Consider the following 8,643-nt stretch of genomic DNA (forward strand, 5'->3'; position numbering starts at 1 on the left):
ATTTATGTGTGATAAAGGAAGACCATAGTCCAAAAGAGGGATAGGTCACACCGGGTGATTCGACCACGGAAGGTGAACTCAGGTCATTGTGAATGTGCACTTGACCCAAGAGCCTATGGTTTCAGTCAGGGTGATATGGAGGCTCAAATAGTAGAATGATCATGTTAGAGTGGAAATGAACATTCATTATAGGAAAGTTATATTGTAATATGCTAAAAGTATGTTTTGGTGTATAATAGCTTTACTATTATATGGTTGTGCATGTTAATTAATAGTAGTAAATTATTCTATTTTTGAGATATTTATCTCATCCCATGGTTATATTTTACATGCGAAGGCTCGAGTAAGGCAAGGGAAAGGAAGGGGCAACTGAAGAGTAAAGAGCATCTTTGTATAGCTCTTCTTTTTCCTCTTTTTGGGTTTTGTGATGAATATGTCATGATGTTATGCCAACTTAGAATCATTATGTTGTTTCTCTATCACTTGTATGAAACTTTGTGTAATGTATGTGTATCCCAGTCTAAAATTGTAATGCTTGTAATTAAGTAAGTGTTAATGATCAAGATACTAGTACAAATAATTTATTGTATTAACTATGTGTTGGAATGACCAAAATGAGATTTATGTTGAATTTTATTCACCCCTTTGTATTATTAAAAATTCAAGGTTTGGTAGTCATTTTGAGTGTTAATGGTTATTTGTATGATATGATTGGCGATGTATGTTGTGTATGGTTTATTTGAAGTGGTCACAATGATTACGAGGTTAATAGCACTAGGTGGTGTAAATTGGACACCCTTAATTGTGTTTTGAGCTGAAAATAGACTGTTTTGAGTTCAGGTATCCATCTTTTTAATGGATAATCATTTGGGTGTGAGACTAGTGTCATTAGTTAGAAGGCTTGAATAGCTTCATGTAGACACTTGAACCGCTCAAATTGGATGTTGAATGGCAAAACGGTGTGCTCTGAAAGTTTAGAGCACTGTCATGACACGTCGCATCATGGCGCAATGCTTGCTGAAGGACTCATCACTCTATGCCATCCGCCGCAATGGGTGTGACCTGTGCCACAATGGATAGGCTAATTTCTAAAGAAATTTCAATTTTCTTTTACTTATTTTCAAGTGTGGTTTGATTCCCATGCTTTCGTTATCTTATTTGATTTATTTTTAATTATAGTTTGAGCTCAAATGACTTTTCAAAGAAGGTTTTCTTTTGATCTCAATGTTTTAATGAATTACTTTTAAACCCTTAGGTTGTGATAACTTTTATTTAGGATTTTAATTAATCTAGGTTATCACAATAGTATGTTAGAGTATTGTCTTAGTAATGTCAAGACAGACATTATAACGCATGTGTTGTTTTGACTAAAGATGATGTTTTCTATGTTTTACAATTGTTAAATATATATTTTGGATTCCTATAATTCCATAAATATTTTCTCTGATTTTTGATAAATATGTGCATTGTGAAGAGCTTTAGATTGTGAAAAATTTGGTTCTTACTCTTGCAAATTTTATAAACTCGAAAATTTTTTTAGGGTTTAGACCCTTGATTATCTTGGATTTCAAAGATTAATTTTGCTTAAGTAAGGAGTTTTACAAGCAAGGCAATCCACACATTTATTAGCTTTTTTTAAACACGTTATCGAAAGTGATTATTTAGTCTTTCATGGCAAAGTTCTTAATTGTAACCTCCTCTCATATATCCACTTAATATAAGAGAAGACTATTGTGTTATCATTAATTCACATCATTCACAATAATTAAATTCATTTCAAAAGCTTCGGCTAAAGACTTACTTTATAAAATCAATTAAATCACAATTCAATTAGAGAAAATACAACAAAAATAAATTATATACTTTCCAAATATATAGTGGACATAACCCACTAGCATTCCTAACTCAAATGCATGCATTTCAACACACAAAATAAAATTGAATTTTGGTTCGTTCGCCACAGCGGATGGTCAATGCGCCGCGGCATGTGGCATAGAGCCACACGCTCATCTTTTCGCAACGTGCGCCGTGACATGTGTATCCATGTGTCGCAGCGCGCCTATCCGTTTTTCTGCTATCATTTTAACAGCAAAATGATAAACTTTCAGCATGCACCATTTTTCACGACATCCGCTTGGAGTGATTCAAGCACCCACACAAAGCTTAGCTCGTATACTAACTAATGAAATAGATTTGGATACAATCTAACGGTCTGATCAAAATTTAAACATCCGGGTGCAAAAAGTCACTTTTTTTGAAAATTTGGCACATCCAAGCACTCAAATCAATCCCTTTCTCTCATTGGACCATACTAGGCCTTGAACTAAGTCCAAAAGGATCTAAAACACCTGATTGACCATGTTTAATCACAATTATATACATATATCAAAATTTAACCCCTCTACGGCAAATTTTCACAATTTTCTAATTTCACAAATTATGTCATTTCTTAGTATAACATAGCCCTCTTGGCTACTTTTATATACAAACATATGCAATCATATTTATAATACAATCTTAGTCCCCAAATTACTCATTTCATCATAATTTTGGCTTTTGGCTTAAGATTCACCAACACATAATCACAATATAATCTTAGCCCCCAAATTACTCATTTTCTCATAATTTGTCCTTTCGCTAAAGATTCACTAACGCAAACAACCATTTCAACTCAAACTTTTTCCAATCAAGCCCTTTTTGTATTAAACAACACATATGCACATAATTGGGCTTGATTTCACAAAAACTCCATTCAATACATGCACGCAACCTATGGCAACTCATTTACACTTATATATACAATATTTCAATTCAGTTGATTACACAACCTCAGAGCACACAGCTTTTCAACTCAAGCCAGTTTAGACTCTCTTTCCTTGGCTTGCTTACTTCCTGATCTGTAAATATATAACCACGAGAGTGAGATAAAAATCTCAATAACAGAATAACTCACTCTTATTAACTATCACATGCAACAATATGAAAGTAAATATAGTATAACATTAAAATTTCATAAAGTAATATTTACATCATATCACATTTCATTTTTTACTTTTCATCAATCTCGAAGGATTTCGTGCTATCTCAAGATATTTCATCATATCATAAAATACTAGCATGATCTCTACCAACCAAACCTCCAAATCACCCTAACATGAAACCATAAGCTCATCTCATACTAATGTACACTCTCATTAGTCTCAAGCTCACCTACAGTGGTAGAATCACTCAGCCAAAGATATTCTAATGCATAATACGAACTATGGTTTTCCCCCAATACACAATAGGGCATTGTTGACTCCCACCCATATCACAAAGATATTAAGGAATCTCTCATCTCCAACACAGAACTTTAATAGGCACTCAAGAGATCTTCTCTAAACACCTTTTAAGGCACTAAGGAGAATTGTTTCTAACTCCGCACCCTAACAGGGTACTAAAGAAACCTTGCCATATGGTCTTTATCATTCCCTATACTCGGGTGAACTCCCACTACTCAGATCATGCTTTCTCGAACCATTTAAGGTTCCCTTTTCACAATTTACTTTTTCTTATACATAACATATATATATATATATATATATCACTTTACATTACAAAACAAAATTTCAATGCTCATTTCAACCAAAAGTTATTTTACACACACAATCACTCAATGCCACAAAACATGCTCAATTCAAAATTAGTTCATGCATTACATAGCAAATTAGCATACAGTTACAATAAACAGTCAAATAAAGGAAGTTATTTGGTTACCTTAACCCTTCTGTCACTAGAAAGGTTACCTGTAGATTTTTACTATCGTACAAGCTTATCTCAAGCTTCCTTTCTCTGCTCACTCGCCTAAATGCCAATCTGAACATCTTTGGCACATTTTAGTCATTTGGCCCATTTTAACCAAAAACTCATTTTTAAAATTTAAGACTATATTCATCCGTAAACTCTTTTTCATTTATCCATTCTAAGTTTATAACTACCCAATTACTATTTTACATTATCAACCAGTCTTATTTCGTTTAAGACAAATTTTTCCCTAACTTTCTCTCTTTAAAGACCCAAAATTGAGCCTCCGGGTTAAAAGCTCTATCATTTAGCTCTAAACCAGTCATAAAGCTCTAATTTAACTTTCAAGAACCTTTTTATTACTATTGGGCAAGAATCAAACCCCTCAAGTTCCACCAATTCAATTTCCCTATAACTCATTTTCAGAGAAATTTGTGTAGAATGGAAGGTAAGAGTTATATGTAGCTTACCTAGCAAGTTACCAATTTGAATCACCTTTCACCGCTCCAAAATGACTTAACCTATCTTCTCAGCCCTTCTCCTCTCTCTGTTTTGTGTGTTTCTCAAATTCTCTCTTCTAAAATTTTCTGAAATTCATGACTTATGAAGGCAAATTCTGGTCCATGCACCACGGCACATACAGCACAAGCCGTGACGCGTGGCACAGTGAGATCTCACCACGCACACTTGATTCGACCCATAACGCACTCCTATCACCCATATCTGTTTATACAACACACAAACCAGTCAAAATACCAATTATTCCTCTGAATCTCTAATCCCACTTTAATTTTCACTTCACCCTTGATTTATCTCTAAACTTAGGATTAAGAAATTTAGTATATTACACTAATGTTCTTGATAACTCCTTATCAAACAGGATGATTAGTAGAGTGAGAGCTTTGAGGATGTCAGAGCAGACGTTAACTTTGATAAACATTCCTTTGCAAAAGAGATTAAGTCCATGGAGAATACCTAAAAGCTCAGCAGCAGAGCTTGGGTAATAATCAAGGTATATAGAAAATCTCTTTAGCTAATTTCTTTGACTATCTTGAATGAAACTACAACAAGAAGCAGCTCCATTGCTATTAACTTATCTATCAATGGCAAACTTGACCTAGCTAAGATCGGGTAGTGATATTGCAGCAATATAAATGAAAAACTTATAAGGATCCAATAAAAAAGAAAAAAGACATATTCAGAAGTCATGTGAAATTATAAGGATTGATAATTTTTCCAAATTATAAATGATATCATCCTTACCTAACTGCTTCTATCCATGCTAATGTGAGGTGCCATTGCATATCTAAATGTTGTGATAATCATACAATATTAAATGTATTGTCGATATAAATTCAAGTATTCTATGATTTTAAATAAAAATGGACTTGTCAAAAAAATCATGAATAAAAATATTTCTTCCAAAAATATTTACAATACTCAAATCTAAATCTAACTTAATCACAGTTACAGAATATAATAGTTGTAAAAAATATATCTAAGTTTTAAAAATAAGAACGATACATATATGATAAAACTATAATAAAATCTAGGAGTTTTTTTATATTTAAATCTAGTTGGTTTTTATTATAAGAGAAACCTTTACATGTCTTTTTTGTAATTTTAAAAAATATTTATCATATTTTTTCAAATTACTTCGTATAAAGTTTATGTTTATTTTCATAAGACAAATTTATTTTATTAATTATAAAAATAATTTAATCTAATTTTTTTAATTTTAAATATAAGTATTATATTTAAACAACTTTATTAAATTATTTGTGTTAATTTTTTTTTTATTTAAAAAGAGACTTGTATTTATATGACGAGACATTGTTTTTAATGGAGTTTAATGACTTGTCATACTGGTTGATGACTGATTTATTCGGAATTTACCTGACTTAAACTCTCGGACGAGCGCGTGAAGGCAGAGTGGATGGGGACCACAAAGAGACAGATCTGAAGGAGGGCCCATGACGTGTCACCCACAAATGGTAACCGCAACCGTCAGATCCGGTAGGCGCATCGTAGCCGCACATTCATTGATGGCTTCGCAACTGGCAATACATACGGGGCATGATGATTCCATTATTTTAGGAATTCTGAATCTCTTTTCTAGGTAGGTCCGTATAACCTGTAATCTTAGGTCCAATATTCTTTTAGGGATTGATGACTTTTTTTTATAATAATAATAATAATTCTAAAAAAAACCCTTTAATTCTCCTATAAATATTACCGCTTTCCTCTCCCTCATCCAAGCCCTCTAATTTCCATTATCTCTTCGATCTGTTATATTTCCTTCATCGTCTTCCTCCTGAATTAGGGTTTTGATGCTGTTAACGAAGCTTCCAAAGGCGGTGGAGTTTCTGGCTTTTTGAAGTCCATGGTCCTATTTGTGTTATTCCACAGCTTTCTTGAACTGCATCGATTACTGATTATAGATTTGAGAGTTTAATTTCCACTCACTGAGTTTGTTGCGGTTCAAGAAAGCTGTGGGAAGATACAGATGGGGTCAAATCATCAATCAAGTTTCAGGATATAGGGTTTCACTGCGAGGCTTGGTATATATATTTCCATTTTAATCTATGAATTTCTCTTATCATTTCGAGTTTAGTTCAATGAATTAGGCATATTAGATCAGGATCATGAGATGTAGCTATCGAGTTCTCTAATGAATTTCTATATATATATATATATATGTTGATGTGGTTTTCAGGTTTATTCGTTGAAGGTTGGTTTTCAGGTTTATTCGTTGAAGGTTATATATATATATATATATATATATGATCAAGTCGAGTTTTTCCAGATCTTCTCATAGATAGTTAGTTATTAATTTGCAGGAAAAACTTGAGATCTCATAGGGGATCGTCAACATAGTGGATCGTCAAAAAGGGTATACTCATCATCATCCTAGATTTAATTTCTAAACAATAAAAACATGTCACAGATCTTATACAAGAGAAAATAATCAATTCACATAATTTAAAAAAATATTGATTAAATATAATAATTATATTTAAAATTAAAATATTTTTAAATTAAATTATCTTTATAATAAATAAAATAAATTTATTTAATTTGTGAAAATAAATATTAACTTTATAAGAGATAATTTTAGAAAATGTAATGATTATTGCTTGACATTTATATTTTTACTTATAAATAAAAATAAAAAAGCACATAATAAAAAAGCACATATATATATATGTGTGCGTGTGTGTGAAAATGGAAAAGGAGTTCATTCATACGTTAAGCCTTTGATCTGTCTGTAATTAATTACTTATGATGTTTTCTGTCGGCAACCGCCAATCAGAGATGACTGATTCAGTAAAGTAATTTACTATATAATCCATATATCAGCCTTCTGTAAAGTAATTTACTATATAATCCATCAGCCTTCAGACTATGCTTAGTTTGTTTGTATTATCTATGTACAACTAATCCACCGTGTACGTGTATATTTTATTAGTCATAAGATATTTAAGCAAGTATACCTGCTTTTCTATTAATTAAGGAAAAAATTTTGGGTTCATCCTAGTTATATCTATATACTATTGTTTAATAATGTCCATATATTTAGTAGATTGGGCCATGTAATTGTTTTGGCTTTAGGGTAAATCACATTGTCATCGTGATCTATAGTTTGAATTATACTCCATCCAGTTTAAAATATAAGTATTTTTTTTTAGCTAATTTTAGTTCAAAATATAAGCAACTTAATATATATGAAATATATTTTCACATTTTACCCTTTATATTTATTAACTTAGATATTTGTGTAATTGTATTTCTCACTCATCATGAACTGCTTTGATAATTTGAACTGGGGGTAAAAAGAAAAAGAAATATATATTTTTACAGGAATGAAGACTTTATTAGTATGTCAATTTTTTCTAAAACTTGCTTATATTTTTAACTGGGGCGAGTATCCTTTAAACCTTAACACATTGTAAGTTTAAAGAATATACTCCAAAATATGTTTTGTACGAGTCTTATATATATGTGTGTGTGTATATTTACACTCACCTTCTCGTAAATTATAGTGTACTTTTATATGTAATGTAAATATATAGAATCTAAACCCTTACATTCTTTTGGTCAAAGCGACAAAATTATATTTCAGTTATTGAGTTAAAAGATGAAGGTGATGATGAACATATATATCTCAATGATTCGTTGGGTTCCATGGAGGTGACTTGCTTTTTCTACTTCCATTACTTGCCTTTTTTGGCCATTCTTAATTAACCCTCCATTTAGAATGACTACAAAATAGGAAGGAGAAAAAAAATAGGAAAATTATTTTTTTCTCTTAAACATATTAAGTTTTTTTTTTTTAATTTGCCCCTCCTTGTGGGAAAAGAAGGGTGAAAAAAGTTTTTTGCTCCCTAATTTTATCTCCTCTATTTATTTTCTTCCCATTCCAAGCAAAGCCTCACCCTTGATTTGGATGGGAAGAAAAATAGGAAGGAGGGAAAACTCCAAAAATAGTTATAAAAAAAAAGAAAGAATCATATTTAAAAACTAATGAAGCAAATTATTCACAAATAAGGATTAATAAGGCTCATTCAAAAGAAAAAAAACAAGTCATATTCTTATTTTAATAACAATCTATTTTGTGTGTATTAGTCCATGTCTGTAAATAATTTCCTTAAGTGGTCCTTGGATGTGATTTCCCTAAGAAAATTACTTTCTTTGAAAAAGTTTTGTATAATTTTCTCTTCTCTCCTTATTTTCTTTTCACTTTTCCCTCCATCCAAATTAACTCTAAAGTATATATTATTATGGTTTTTTTTAAAACCTAGGGAGAATTATATGCAATTTTCTCCCATAACACAACTAAATACCAATATGTTTTAATTG

The 8,643-nt window shown here is 31.3% G+C and overlaps 1 long non-coding RNA gene across 1 annotated transcript; it reads left to right on the plus strand.

Annotated features, from left to right (window-relative positions):
- Positions 1-6,068: 6,068 nt before the first annotated feature.
- LOC129308023 (uncharacterized) lies at positions 6,069-6,677 on the plus strand. The gene is made up of 3 exons (XR_008592526.1): positions 6,069-6,344; positions 6,527-6,541; positions 6,624-6,677. It is a non-coding gene; the product is annotated as an uncharacterized LOC129308023 (long non-coding RNA).
- The last annotated feature ends 1,966 nt before the right edge of the window (positions 6,678-8,643 follow it).

Source organism: Prosopis cineraria, unplaced genomic scaffold (genome assembly GCF_029017545.1).
Source record: "Prosopis cineraria cultivar Desert tree isolate PC_DT_omini unplaced genomic scaffold, ASM2901754v1 PC4, whole genome shotgun sequence".
In the NCBI taxonomy this organism is placed as follows: domain Eukaryota; kingdom Viridiplantae; phylum Streptophyta; class Magnoliopsida; order Fabales; family Fabaceae; genus Prosopis; species Prosopis cineraria.